The sequence below is a fragment of the Ornithorhynchus anatinus genome, chromosome 7 (assembly GCF_004115215.2).
Source record: "Ornithorhynchus anatinus isolate Pmale09 chromosome 7, mOrnAna1.pri.v4, whole genome shotgun sequence".
In the NCBI taxonomy this organism is placed as follows: domain Eukaryota; kingdom Metazoa; phylum Chordata; class Mammalia; order Monotremata; family Ornithorhynchidae; genus Ornithorhynchus; species Ornithorhynchus anatinus.
In genome coordinates this window covers 3641867-3656702 of record NC_041734.1, presented here as the reverse complement: position 1 = coordinate 3656702, position 14836 = coordinate 3641867, and the positions used below count along the sequence as shown (strand labels likewise).

General features: G+C 42.5%; 1 long non-coding RNA gene across 1 annotated transcript; it reads right to left on the bottom strand.

Annotated features, from left to right (window-relative positions):
- Window positions 1-236: 236 nt before the first annotated feature.
- Window positions 237-12885, bottom strand: LOC103170146. Its single transcript, XR_485992.3, has 4 exons — window positions 12772-12885; window positions 12048-12189; window positions 8719-8913; window positions 237-755 (listed from the first exon to the last, which is right to left on the bottom strand). It is a non-coding gene; the product is annotated as an uncharacterized LOC103170146 (long non-coding RNA).
- Between the last annotated feature and the right edge of the window lie 1951 nt (window positions 12886-14836).

The window sequence follows — 14836 nt, the reverse complement described above, 5'->3', positions numbered from 1 at the left end:
GTAATCAGCCAGACTACCCTCTTGGTGGTTCTCAGCCATTTCTAGCTTATGCCTGACCCTGTTTTAGCAGTCCTGTGGTCCACCAGCATGCTGAAATTCTGCCCCTGCCAGATGATACATTCAAGTATGATATTTGTGTACCTGAATTCATATGGAAACTTCCTGAAAAGCTTTTTTTTTCCCATGGAAAAATCTTAAATACCACCTCCCCTCATTGCCTTTTAGTCTGACAAATAGAGAATTGAATATTTTTTTAATTACATTTCTTGTGACTTTGCTTGGAGGGTTGAATCACTGCCATGTACTCCTACCAAGAAAGCATGGACAGCGTTGGCTTTTGATCTGGGAAAGGGCAGCAGGGAAATGAATCCCCCCGCCCCCCCAGTGTTTCTTGACTGAGGGATTTCTTTCTGAGAAGTGACTCTCCTCAGCCCTCGGCCTGGGCCAATCGGTAGCCGGTATTCTGGGGATCGGATTTCCACTCTACTGTCGCTTTCAGTGGTCAGAGCAACTTCTCAGGAGAGCAAGGCCCCGTCAAAGGGCCAGTTCCCTGGCTTGGTCGATGAGTTTCTTCTGGCAAACTCCCAAGTCCAAATTTTTAATTAAGCAGACGAGACCCTCCATTTTGGGGAAAGAACAGCCCTCCCCTGACAGGGAATCTGTTCTGCTTTTTGTCCATGTCTGAAGGCAGGGGAATGCTCTTCCATTTGGACTTTTTGATAATGAGTTTAACGGTTGTATCCTGTCCTTTGATTCTGGAAGGAAAAAAGCAATTATTGTTAGCAACAGATTTCTGTCAACCTTAAATCGGTTAGCCGCTCTATAGACCCTAAATTGGACAAGAAACTTTTCCTGACAAGCCTCCTCCTGCCTCTAGTCATTTTTACCTGCCTCCTGTCCAAATCAATCAGTCATTTTTACTGAATGCTCACCATGTGCAAAACACCGTAATAAGTGCTTGGAACACTACAATATCACAGAGTTGGCAGACACGTTCCTTGCTTGAAACAAGACGCTGTGTGTCTCCAGATACACTTGGTCAGTGTATCAAAAAGGAGAACCAGTCAATCGATCAAGAATATTTACGATACATTTCCTGTGTGTAGAACACTGTACTAAGTGCTCGAGAGAGTGCAACAGATTTATTTAAAGACACAATTCCTGCCCTTAAAGAGCTAACTCTCTGATGGGGGAAACAGACACAAAATAATTTTCAGAGGAGGAGGAAAAAGAAAACAGAACGATGGATAGGTGAAAAAGTAAGTGCTTAAAAAGAATACTACATAAATCTGTATGTTCAAAGGCGCTTTGGGTGATTCTGGATGCTTAGGTGCTGAGCTGTTAGTTGGGAGAATGTGAAATAGGGATAAGAAAAATGAACCGAGGGAAGTCTTATGAGAGAGGTGGGGTTTGAGGTAGGCTTTGAAATTGGGAGAGCTGTGGTCTGGTGGATTTCAACAGGGCAGAAGATTCAGGCAGGGGGAAGAGAGGGTGCCAAGGAATCAGAGGCAATAGAGGCAAGAGCAAGTGACCAAGTGAACTTGGGACGAACCAAGGTGTAAGCTGGAGTGTTGGGGGAAAAGGAGCTGATAAATTGAAAGGATTTCAGCACTCTTTTGCCTCCCCGAAATAAAGAGGAATCTGCTTCATAGACCACTTTAATGCAGTTGGTTTGGGTCAGCCTGCCTCTGTTCTAGGAAGCACTGCAGTTGCCTTTCTGTTGGTTCAGTTGGATAATTCTGGAGCACTTCAGGGATATGGACCGTGTCCTTCATAACCAAGGGGAGGAAAGCCCAATTTCCTGATGGAGTCAACAGGACTTCTGGTACAAAAGGTCGCTATGGGCTCCAACCTCTTGTCCAGATCTGGAGGTCTGGAAGGGAATTTTGCCAAGCAGACATGGGCGTGGGACGCGACCCTGACTGCCATTAATTCACTCGGCTGTTGTAAAAGATGAATGGTGATAACTTGCTATTTTGCAAAACTCTCATCCCGGAGTCGCTCAGAGAGGTCTTCAGACCACAGATAAATGCCCCTAATCCACAAATGACCCACAGGAAACCTGAAGCCTATAAAATAAACCCACTGCGCAAATTTAGGAAGGTATTGAAGAAGAAAATGTCTCAGAAGCTTCTAAGGTGATGGAGAAAAACTGGATCCCTGTTTGTAATGTATTTCCACAGATGACTGGACTCTCCCACAAGGGGCCTTGATCATGTTTTCTAATCTGAAACACAGACTTGTAAATGCTATTTGAAAGAATTATCAGCAAGTTACCAATATTGTTTGGTTACCAGCTCATTCTGTGGAACTATACTCTCCCAAGCACTTAGTTTGGTGCTCTGTACATAATAAGAGCTCCAAAAAAAACCATGGATTGATAGATGTGTGTTTATATATATTTGCATACACGGACACACAATAGAAACAACAGAAGGTTCTTGATATCAAATCCCTGGGGAAAATGAACTCAGTGACCCTTCTGGCCAAACTGTTTGAATGTTTGCCCCTCCTTGCTACTCCTTTCTTGCCTCAGTTTAAAGGCTGACACAGTCCAACCTGGGAAGGAAACAGATGGGCAGAATTGGACCCAGATGAAGAGATTGCAACTAGAGTAGAAAGAGCTGCTCCACCCATGTCATGTGAATAGCGGAGAGAAGAGAAATCAGTGCAGGGAAGGGAGGGAAGAAAAATCTTGTGAAAACAAATCTAATCAAACCCCGGACGTTGGAGTAAAACATTTTCTCTCTGATATTTTGGAAGAACAAATGCCTGTGTTCTTAGGTAGGCTTAGCCCCAGAGCTGCTCAGCTCATTGAAAAGATTCCCTAAAAAATTTCCCTCAGTGATAACTTTTCATATGATGAAAATTTAATTTTTGAATGTTATTTGTTAAGTGCTATGTGCCAGGCACTGTACTAAAGGGTGGGGTAGATACAAGTTAATCAGGTTGGACATAATCCACGTTCCACATGGGGCCCCTCTTAATCCCCATTTTACAGATGAGGGAACTGAGGCACAGAGAAGTGACTTGCCAAAGATCACACAGCAGACAGTGTAGGAGCTGGGATTAGAATACAGGTCCTCTGCCTCTCAGGTCCATATTCTTTCCAATAGGCCACACTGCTTCTCTTAAATGATGAATTAAATCGTTTTTTTCCCCCAAACACATATGCACAGAAAGGCTATGGGATGGATGTTAAATGTTTATTGATGTCAATGATAATGACGACGCTGATTACGGTTTGAAGAGTCCAAGAAATCTTATCATTTTGGACCACATGATCATATATTACCACAGTTCTTTCATGAAATTGCTGGAGTTCTACCATTTCCTATCAATTCCAGAAGTTCATACTGTAATTTTTAGAATCATGGCAAATTTATAATTTCTCACTACTTGAAGAGACATTTAGAAACTGCAGTAAGAAGTCAAGTGGAATGTAAGACATTTTGGGACCTTTGCTCTTTTTTGTCTTTTTATTCAGCAGTATTTTTATGCCATACATAATTTTTATATTTAAACTGTATTTTTAAAGCTTCTAAAGGGCACAGGAGAGGAGAGGACTCTATGACACTAATGTAACTTGGGGATCATCAGGTGGCTAGGGTGGCCAGTTGTCCAGTTTAATACTGGACAGAATAGTTTTTAGCCAGTCTATTTCTTGTTCATTGAGGATATGGCACTGGCCACCTTTCAGTCTGGTATTTTCGTTTTCAGGATCAAGTCCTCTTCTGCCTTGGCTCCTGTCACCAAGGTCCGTGGTTGGGAAGCAGCATCCATGTTCACACAGATCCTGAAGGTTTGGGCAAACTTGGCATATTTTCATAAAATCACATCTATTGACATTACCCCATTACACCCCGTGCCCAGTGAGTCTCAATTTGATCCCATGTGAGTCTCAATGTCTGATATTCCCGAGTGCCATCAGCGGTCACTCCAAGGCAGGTGATCATATCAGGGAATTTGGGAATTGCTCCGGACCGCTTTACTTGGCAGCTGGGAAGTGGGAAGAATGTAAGCTTTTTGTGGGCAGGAAACCTATCACTTCTTTCTTTTGCACTTCCAATAACCTCAATCAGATACATTTATTGAGCACCTATTGTGTGTGGAGCAGTCAATCAGAGGTTTTTATTGAGTGGTAACTGTGGGCAGAGCACTGTACTAAGTACTTGGGAAAGTACGCTGTACCAGAGTTGGTGATGCAATCCCTGCCCACAAGGAGCTTATAGTCTAATAATAGTAATAATTATCATCTTCAGGGGGAGATGAATATTAAAATAAATTACAGTTAGGGGAAATAGTAGAGGTTTCAGATATTTAAAGCAGCATGGCTCAGTGGTAAGAGCCTGGGCCTGGGAGCCAGAGGTCATGGGTTCTAATCCCGGCTACACCACTTGTCGGCTGTGTGACCTTGGGTAAGTCACTTCACTTCTCTGGGCCTCAGTTATCTCATCTGTAAAATGGGGATTAAGACTGTGAGCCTCACATGGGACAACGTGATTATCCTGTATCTACCTCAGCGCTTAGAACAATGCTCTGCACATAGTAAGCGCTTAACAAATACCAACACTATTATTAACAATTGCTTAGAAGAGTACAAAAGATTTAGAAGACATGATCCCTGCCCTCATAGAGTTTACATTCTAGCAGGGGAGACTTCAATAAATTTAAATACATTTAATCAACTTTAATAAATTGTGAATAGAGGAAGTAATACAGAATACAAATAGGAACATAAATTATCTGGGGGTTGTGGTGACTTAATTGCTTGAGTGGACTGGAGATGGAGCGCAGGGGCTGAGAAGTGTGATCTAGTGGATAGAGCATGGGCCTGGGAGTCAGAAGGATCTGGGTTCCAATCCCAGCTCTTCCACTTGTCTGCTGGGCAAGTCACAACTTGTCTGTGCCTCAGTTATCTCACCTGTAAAATGGGGATTCATTCATTCATTCAATTATATTCATTGAGCGCTTAATACAGAGGACTGTGCAAAGCACTTGGAATGTACAATTCAGCAACAAATAGAGGCAATCCCTGCCCCAAAACGGGCTCACAGTCTAAACAGATTAAATCTGTAAACCCCATGTGGGACATGGGCTGTGTCCAACGTGATTTATTTGTATCTACCTCAGCGGTTAGTGCAGTGCCTGGCAAATAGAGTTTAACAAACACCATTAAAAAAAGAAAAATAAGAAGACCATAAAATCATACAGAACATCTTCTATAGGAAGACAGCCCCTGTCTTTCAGCAAAGGAAATGCTAGACCACCACATTCTCCCCCTCTTTTATGTTTCCCCAAAGCATTTTCCCTCATCCTGGACTTGTTAAAATATGTCAGAATGATTTGCGTTTGATGTTTGCTAGTTCTATTAACGGTGTGTGGGAATGCTTTTTCAGGCGGGGCGCTTTGTCTGCCAGGGGGTTCTGGTAAAGGTATGCAGACTGTTATAAATTTAATGCTTGATTTCCTTTGAAGCGATAGCAGAGCCCAGGCTCCCTCCTTATACCCTGACATCTGTAAGGAAATGATGTGAAGGGAGAGACTTATGACAGCTCTGTGGTTTTTATTCCCTTCCAGTACTTCACCTTTTCTGGGTGTGCGTGTTAAGTTACGCTGGAGCTATAGATGCAGTCCACTGTAATTATTCTGAGCATCTAGTGTCTAAAATGACCGCCCTCTACTTTGGTACCACCGTAATCCTATAACAGTGAAGGGAGTCGATCCACTTCTAAACCAGCTCCAGACCATAATTTTAATGAATCGGATCTCTCACTTCTAGGAGATCACTAATTACTTCCAGTGTCCAGTACTAAGCCTCTGTCCCGTCATTTAGATCAAATCACACAGGGATCTCCAAATTAATTGTTAATTAGGGTATTTATTAAGCACATACTTTTATTTTTAATGACACCTGTTAAGCACCTATGTGCCAGACACTGTACTAAGCGCTGGGGTAGATACAAGCTAATCATATTGGATACAGTTTCTGTCTTACATGGGGCTCACAGACTAAGTGGTTTAGTGGAAAGAGCCAGGGTTTGGGAGTCTGAGGTTGTGGGTTCTAATCCTGGCTCTGTCACTTGTAAGCTGTGTGACTTTGGGCAAGTCACTTTACTTCTCTGTGACTCAGTTACCATATCTGTAAAATGGGGATGAAGACTGTGAGCCCCATGTGAGACAACCTCATTACCTTATGTCTACCCCAGTGCCTAGAACAGTGCTTGGCACATAGTAAGCACTGAACACAAATACCATCATCATTATTATTATTAGGAGGGAGTAGTATTTAATCTCCTTTTTGCAGATGAGCTAAATGAGGCACAGGGAATTTAAGCGATTTAAGTCATACACCAGTCACAAGTGGCAAGCCGGTATTAGAATCCAGGTCCTCTGACTCCCAGACTCGTGCTCTCCCCACTAGGCCCTGCTGCTTCCCATTTGGAGCTAAAAGCTGGGATGAAACACCCCATGGGACTCCCAAATCCAGCACCACTGGGAAGAATCTGAGCAGAAGACCCTACCCCTCCCCAAAGTTAGAAAAGTTGGGAAGACTCTCGCTCTGGAGGTTACTGCGTTGGCAGCTATGACTTGGGTTCTAGGCTCTGAGTAGCCTGATATTGCCCCTCTAGCCACAGTATCTAACTTACACTGGCCTTGTTTTCTTATGTTGCTGTTGTGTTTCTTCTGCTTCATCTTTCCCTATCACCAGTCCCTCACTTTATTCTTAGAATGTGAGCTTGTATATTTCTCATGCTTGCATATTTTCCCCACCACATAGTACACAGTGCTTGACACACAGTAAGGCAAAGTATTATCAGCGCGGAGAAGCAGCGTGGCTCAGTAGAAAGAGCACGGGCTTGGGAGTCAGAGGTCGTGGGTTCTAATTCCGGCTCCGGCGCTTGTCAGCTGTGTGACTTCGGGCAAGTCACTTAACTTCTCTGTGCCTCAGTTACCTCATCTGTAAAATGGGGATTAAGAATGTGAGCCCCACGTGGGACAACTTGATTTCCTTGTATTTCCCCCAGCGCTTAGAACAGTGCTTGGCACATAGTAAGCGCTTAACAAATGCCATCATTATTATTATCACAATGATTATTATCATTAATGTTAGCAAGTGCTTATTATGTGCTAAGCACTATACTAAGCTCTGGTGTAGATTCAAGGAAACCAGGTTGGACACAGTCCCTATCGAATAAGGACGTCACAGTCCATGAGAGTACAAATATTCAGTCCCCATTTTACAGGTGAGGAAACTGAGGCACCAAGAACTTAAAGGACTTGCTCAAGGTCACATAGACAAGTGGTGGAGCCAGGAGTAGTACCCAGGTTTCTCGGTATTACGTAGATCCTCTTAGTATTACTATTATTAAGAGGTAGGGATTCCTAGTCCTATGAGATATTGATGTTTTTCTAGACTCCTTTCACATAGTTGGATGACTCATCATAGCATAGGCTTTATGCTCTGGAGGATGAGTTCAATGCCTGATTTTAAATCACTCTAGGATATCCCTGACTAACCCTCTTTTTTCAGTCTCCATAGAAGCATCTTTAAGGCACCAGGGACTTCCCAAATCATTACATGCATTGGAGAATCTGATGTTCTATTCAGCTTCATCAAAATCCTGAGGAACTTTCCCTCCTTTGGATAGAACACCTCAGGATGTAGAGAAGGTAGGAGGTTCCATAGAGGCCTGGAGATGTCAAGCTTGGGGCCAAAAGGAGTCCTATTCCCACCTTCCCTCCCTATCTTCCAGTTACCTCAGGCTGTTCAAAAACTCCTGGAGACATGTGAGGAGTCTGGGATAGATAGTCTGGGATAATCTCTCCCCCGATTAGACTGTAAGCCCATCAATGGGCAGGGATTGTCTCTATCTGTTGCCGATTTGTACATTCCAAGCGCTTAGTACAGTGCTCTGCACATAGTAAGCGCTCAATAAATACTATTGAATGAATGAATAGGGGAGGTAGGGATAAAAGCAGCCTGGCGTTACTGCAGTGAGCACAGGCCTGGGAGTCAGAAGGTCATGGATTCTAATCTTGGCTGTGCCGCTTATCTGCTGTTTGACCTTGGGCAAATCACTTGACTTCTCTGAGCCTCAGTTCCCTCATCTGTAAAAATGGGGATGGAGACTGTTGTGAGCCCCACTTGGGACAGGAACTTTGTCCAACCCGATTTGCTTGTATCCACCCCAGAGCTTAGTACAGTGCCTGGCACATAGTAAGCGCTTAATAAATAACATTGTTGTTGTTGCTATAAAAAAATGGCATTGCTCTTTCGGTTGGAAACCTGGGGAAAAGATCATCTCCATTCCCCTGTGAAGTAGGCACTCCCCTTTCATCACGTTTTGGGGTTCTACTATTCTTTCACCTTAATTCTATCTCTTTAGAACCATTTCTACTGTTATCTTTCTTCATTCCATTTTTCTTCCCCTTGGCCAAAAAATCTGATCCCTAGGCAATGATCCATCTTTTTCTTTTCCTATACACAGAAGCAAAATGACTGTTTCACTGATCTGCCATTTCCTTTTCCTGACTCTTATTCCCTACTGTAATTTTTCACTGGGCCAATTTTCTTTTCACCGTCTGCTGGCCATAGACACCTTCATAAGGACCTAGCAAATGAGTTCAGATATATCCCGTAGTTTAGTATCACTATCTGAACAGCCCAGAACAAAAGCCATTCTCTAGACCCGAGCTCTCCACTTTTCCCGTTACCTGATAAAAGTGTCAGATGGGCCATTGCATGTCTTCTTTTTCTTCAGTACCAGGGAATTTTCTTTTAATAATCTGATCCTTCTTGGTACGTTTATCGAAACGTTCGCCACAATTGCCGATGCATCCAATTCTCTGAACTCAAATCTCATCTTTAAGAGATATCCTTGACCTTTGTTCCTTGCTAGATAATCATCTCTAAGCCCGAGCAGAAAAAAAACTGCATTAGAAGGAATGCTTTGCTTCCGCAACTATAAGAATGATTTCAATGGACTGTATAAATGCTTTGAAATTCTGACCAGGTTTTTGCATCAACTTGGCAATAGCTGCAAAAAATCTCAACCACTATTAAGCACATTTATCTATCTATTCATTACTTTTCTTACTTCCTTACTGTTTCAGTTAATCTTAATCATTTCTCTTGTCCTCCTGTTCTTTTATTGTCTTCACAGATATCAGTTAATATTTGTTGAATTGCTTCTCGCAAAACAATGCCTTGGACAAACTTCCAACTAAATTTAGGGATGAATTAGTAAATGAGACTCCAATGCTTTCGAAGTTTAATATCAATCATTTTCAGTAATTTTTGGAAATCCGTGACTTCTCTAAGTAAGTAAATCCAATGTTTTTGCTTCTTGGAATAAATGGAGTGAATAGATGGATGGAGGGAGGGAGGGATGGTGTTTATGGCAGTGTTCTTGCAATAATCTGATAAAAGGATTGTGACTAAGGAACACTGTTGGTGAGTAGTTTTTGTTCTTGCATTCATATAAGTAACTAGAACCGGAACTGACATCTAAAGGGTATTTGATATAAGGCTGAATGTGGAGGAAGAATGGCATGTTTTAGTGGAAAGGCCAAGGGGGCTGGGAGTTTCGAGATTTGAGTGATCATCCAGCTCTGCACCTGGCCTGCTGTATGACCTGAGGCAAGTCACTTAACCTCTCTCTGGCTCAGAGAAAAGATACCCACTTTGCTTGTTCTTAGGCTGTCAGCCTATGGAGATAGGGGCAATGTTTGATCTGATTATTTTATAGCTACTTCAGGAGGTGGAACAAAGGAAATGTTTAATAAATGCCATAATTGGAAGGTAACCTTGGGCAGAGCATGTGTCTACCAACTTTGTTGTACTGTAATCTTGCAAGTGCTCAGTACAGTGCTCTGAGCACCATGAGCACTCAATAAATACCATTGATTGATTGATGGATTGATTGTTCTGGGCTGGATGCCAGAAGATGTCAACTGGCATTGAATTTCTCTTGCAAACAACTGTTTCCACAAAACCATAATTAGAATTTTCCTTCTTTTTTATGACAAAAAACACAACAAAAACCCAAACAAAACTCATATGCCAGAGTCTCCCAAGGGCTGAGGTTTAAAGAAGTACAACGATTCAGCTTGGCCTAGTGGAAAAAGCCCGGGCCTGACAGTCAGCGGACCTATGTTGTAATCTTGGCTCCACCACTTGTTTGCTTTGTGACCCTGGACCTCAGTTTCCTCAGCTGTAAAACAGGGATTCAAAACCGGTTCTCCCTCCTACTTGGACTGGGAGCCCCATATGGGACAGGGGCTGCATCTGACTAGATTAACTTGTATCTGCCTCACTGCTTAGAACAGTACTTGACAAAATAAGCATTTAACAGTTACCACAATGAATAAATGAAAACTCTCTCAGGACCCTCAGGAATCATTTTGTGCATTAGGCACTGTTAGTACTTAACTTACTATGGGAAAAACACCTGATCTGAGGCAAGTTCTGCTAGACAATAAGCACCTTGTAGGCAGGGAGCATATCTTCTATTCTCTTGTATTCTCCCAAGCACTTAATCCAGTGCTTGGTACACACTAACTATTCAGTGAATGCTACTGAGTAGTTGACTGATTGCTCCACGTTTTATGTCAATCAACTGTATTTATTTAGTGCTTACTGCGTGTGCAGAGCACTGTATTAAGTGCTTGGGAGAGTGCAATATAACTGAGTTGGAAGACCCATTCCCTGCCTAAAACAAGCATACAGTCTAGAGGGGGAGACAGACATTTATATAAATTAAATAACTAAATCACAGATATGTACATAAATGCTGTGGGGCTGAGGGATGGGTGAATGAAGGATGTAAATCCAAATGCAATATGTTTTCCAAATCCCTGAATTCCCCAATTACCAGAACCCTAAATCTTATCAAAACTTCAGCTTCCTCTTGCATTTATGTATGTAGGGTAGGGATTGTCTCTCTTTGTTGCTGAATTGTACTTTCCAAGAGCTTAGTACAGTGGTCTGCACACTGTAAGCGCTCAATAAATAGTACGATTGAATGAACGAATTAATATTGATGTATGTATCCATTTATCAGTGTTCATCCTCAGAATTTATGTCTCTATACAGATTTTAATATCTCTGTGTCTGTCTCCCAGACTGTAAGCTCCTTGTTGGCAGGGAAAGTGTCTTACCCTTCTGTTATATCCTCCTAACACTCAGTACACTGCACTCCGAAAACAAACTCCTTGTAGGCAGGGATAGGCCTACCAGCTCTGTTGTAGTGTACTCTCCCAAACACTTAATACCGTGCTCTGCTCACATTAGACACTCAATCAATGCCAGTCAATCAGTCGTATTTATTAACCACTTCCTAGGTGCAGAGCACCGTACTAGGTGCAGAGCACCGTACTAGGTGCAGAGCACCGTACTAGGTGCTTAGAAGAGGACGCTATAACAGAGTTGGTGGGCATGTTCCTTTCCTACAGTGAGCTTAGAGTCCAGAGGGGGAGGCAGAAAATAATCCAAATAGACAATAATCTAAAAAGACAGACAATAATAATCCAGCCCAGAAGGTTGCATATTTATATCACGTCAGGATTACCACTTCTCCTTCAAAGTCCTACTGAAGTCTTGCCTCTTCCAGGGAGTCTTCCAGTCTAAGCCCTCCTTTTCCTCAGCTCTCCCTTCCCTCCCCATCTCCCTGACCTGCTCCCTTTGCTCTACTTCTCCTCCCTGCCCCAAAGCACTTGTGTATATATGTACATATCTATAATTCTATCTATATTAATGCCTGTTTCCTTGTTTTGATGTGTATATATCTGTAATTCTATTTATTTGTATTGATGCTACTGATGCCTGTTTACTTGTTTTGATGTCTGTCTCCCTCCTTCTAGACTGTGACCCTGTTGTCGGCAGGGATTGTCTCTCTTAGTTGCTGAACTGTACTTACCAAGCCCTTAGTATAGTGTTCTGCACGTAGTAAGCACTCAATAAATACGATCGAATAAACAAATTACAGATCTGCACATAGGTGCTGTGGGGCCGAGAGAGGTGAATAGGGGGTGCAATCAAATACCGTTGATTGATTGACCTGAAGCAGGAATCTAAGGATTGGAGGAGATAACCTCGGTGGATCCAGTCAGTATCTTGATGGCATCATCAACATTGGTTTTGGGTTAAACTCAAGCTGCTGATTTATCGTACGTGGTGGCGATTCTCTGAGGAAATAATAAGGGAATGATTAAACAAACTTCCCGCTTAAAAACCTCTCCTCCTTGAAGGATTCCCCATGTGTAGATAAATTAGTTGCCTCCACCCAAGGGCTTTTTTATTCAGGGCAGTGAAATTGGTACTCTTACACATAAGGAGGTGTTATTATTTACATTATTGTACTGTTGCTCTTACATTGCTTTCACTAGATTATTTCTCCTGGAAGGCAACTGTTGGTTTCCTTCCAAGAAGAGGATGTAATATTTCACATCATTTAGGAACTTCATTAGCCCTGTTCCTAGCCTTATGTTAACATGACTTCTTTTTATTACCAGGTCATTCATTAACCGTGGTCCGTTTTGCGACTCTAATCGGTCAAAGTTTTCCTTTTTCCTGGAACACTAAAAGAGTGTTTCCTCTAAAAAGGTCCATTAGAGTAAGTTACTATAATATCAATTTCCAGGAGGAGGTCTAGGAAATAGAACAACAGGACTGTGTTTGGTAAGCTTAGGAGCAAAAATTTCTCAAGTGCATGGGTGTGAGTGTGTGTGCACAATCACGGGCTATATTTAAGGTGTGGTATGGCTCACAATTGAAAGCTTCTCATCTGGATGTAAAGATGTGTAAGTGTTCCAGGATGAAGATTCAGACTAACTTAACAACTGATCCCCGTGCGGAGATCTAGGGGAAAGAAGACACTTCCTATGGCCTCTCTTTCCCCAACTGTCATTCTCCTTCCAGAACCTTCCGCTCACTGCAAGCTTATCCCAGTGTAGTCGCTCACTTATCTCTCAAGTTCCTGATATTGAAGTAATTTTCACTCAGCAGAGGACTATTTCTACAAAGATTTGACTACACTGGATCCCCAGAAGAGGGAGGACATCTTTCTTATTCTTATTATTTCATCTTTCTCATTTATCTTTTCCACTTTGTCATAGTCAGAGACACCTAATACTGGAATTGTTTGGAATCACTAAATCCCAGTGAAATATGAGTCGGGGATAGAGGCAAGAATAACTCTGGAGTAGAAGTAACAATAGTATTTATTGATCTCTCACTGGCAGTTCAATGTATTTAAGCACTTGGGAAGTACAGAATCAAGAGGTGGCATGTTCCCTGATCACGAGGAGCTGATGTTCTAATGGGTTAGACAATCATAAAAAATATTGACAAATAGAGTGGTGATAAGAAATGATTGATTGTAACTTCAAAGGTGACTGCTGAATGTGGCTATAAATACGTTCGCAAGAGTTGATGGATGGAATTATGGCTCAGGGTGCTAGGAGGCTATATGGGGAAGGTTTGTTGAAGGAGGTCACAGGGGTCCATTCCACTGGACAGTAGGCAAGAGGGCCTCTGTAACTGTCTGAGGTGTCTCTCCCAGCTTGGTCCCCCCAGGTCTATGAAAACTATGAGTTTTCAAGCATGGCTGAATGGGGTCCAAATGGAAGTTTCTGGCCTATTGCCTCACTGAAGCCAGTCTCTTATGGGTCCCCACCCCCGCCCCACATTTCTGCTCCTCTTTCACCCCCCCAAAATGTAAAAGTGGGCACCTCTGGTCTAAGTCCTGGGCATGCTGACCTGCCAGTGCTTCAGAGCGATGCAAGCAGTAGACTTCTGGCAAACAGAAAAGCACTTTAAAATTGCACTGAAATATCTAAAGCCAAGAGAACACTTGGGAAAGAAGGAAGGAAAAGATGATATATTTTCCAAAAGGCAACTTTTTAAGACAGGGCAGTTCATGTGGGGGTCCAAGTGCAGTTTGTAATTTCTATCAGGGCTCATGGGATAGATGGGATAGGCACACTCATCAAGGGACCACACAATAACCTGTTCATTTAAAAAACAATGCATAGGGGCAAGCTTGGCAAAAGCAATATTAAAGCCAAAGGAACTACCCAGGAACTACCCAGTGTTCTTTCAAATATTAAATGACTGGAGCCCTGAAATGAAACAGCCACAGTTCTCCTTTTTCTTCCTTTTTCATCTCTTCTGCACTGAAATAACAAAAAAGTGCAGGTTTCCTTACTGTTGGGAGTCTTCCAGACCCCCCTCTTTCAAAACTATCTCCTGCAGGCCTCTCCTTGGAGTGATTTTTGGAATCAGAGCGGGTCTCTTCTGATGAGCTTCAAGCTCGGTCAGGAAAATCTGAGAGTGCAGAGTTTTCTTGAGAGAGAGTGTCCTGCTTTTCAGTCAGAAGCATGAATATGAGGGATGGGGAACTGAAACACGTCACCTCATCTCCTAATAATATCCTCCTCTAGATTGTAAGCTCACTGTGGGCAGGGAACGTGTCTAGCAACTCTGTTACATTGTTGTATTGCACTCTCCCAAGCGCTTAGTACAGCTCTGCGCACAGTAAGCATTCAATAAATACGATTGATTGATGGGTCTTATAGGAAGTCAAACCCCACAAATCTCCCACTCTTGGAAATTCTGCTTAGTGGTCTGCCACGGCTAGCATTTGTCCAGCTTGATGGACAAATTTAGAGGTTAGAGAGGCAGAGGAGCCTACTGGATGATTTTAGTTCAACTTTGAATCTAGAGGTTAGCAGGGGAGAGGAGGCTGCTGGCTCTAAGTAATTCATTCATTCAATAGTATTTATTGAGCACTTACTATGTGCAGAGACTGTACTAAGCACTTGGAATGTACAA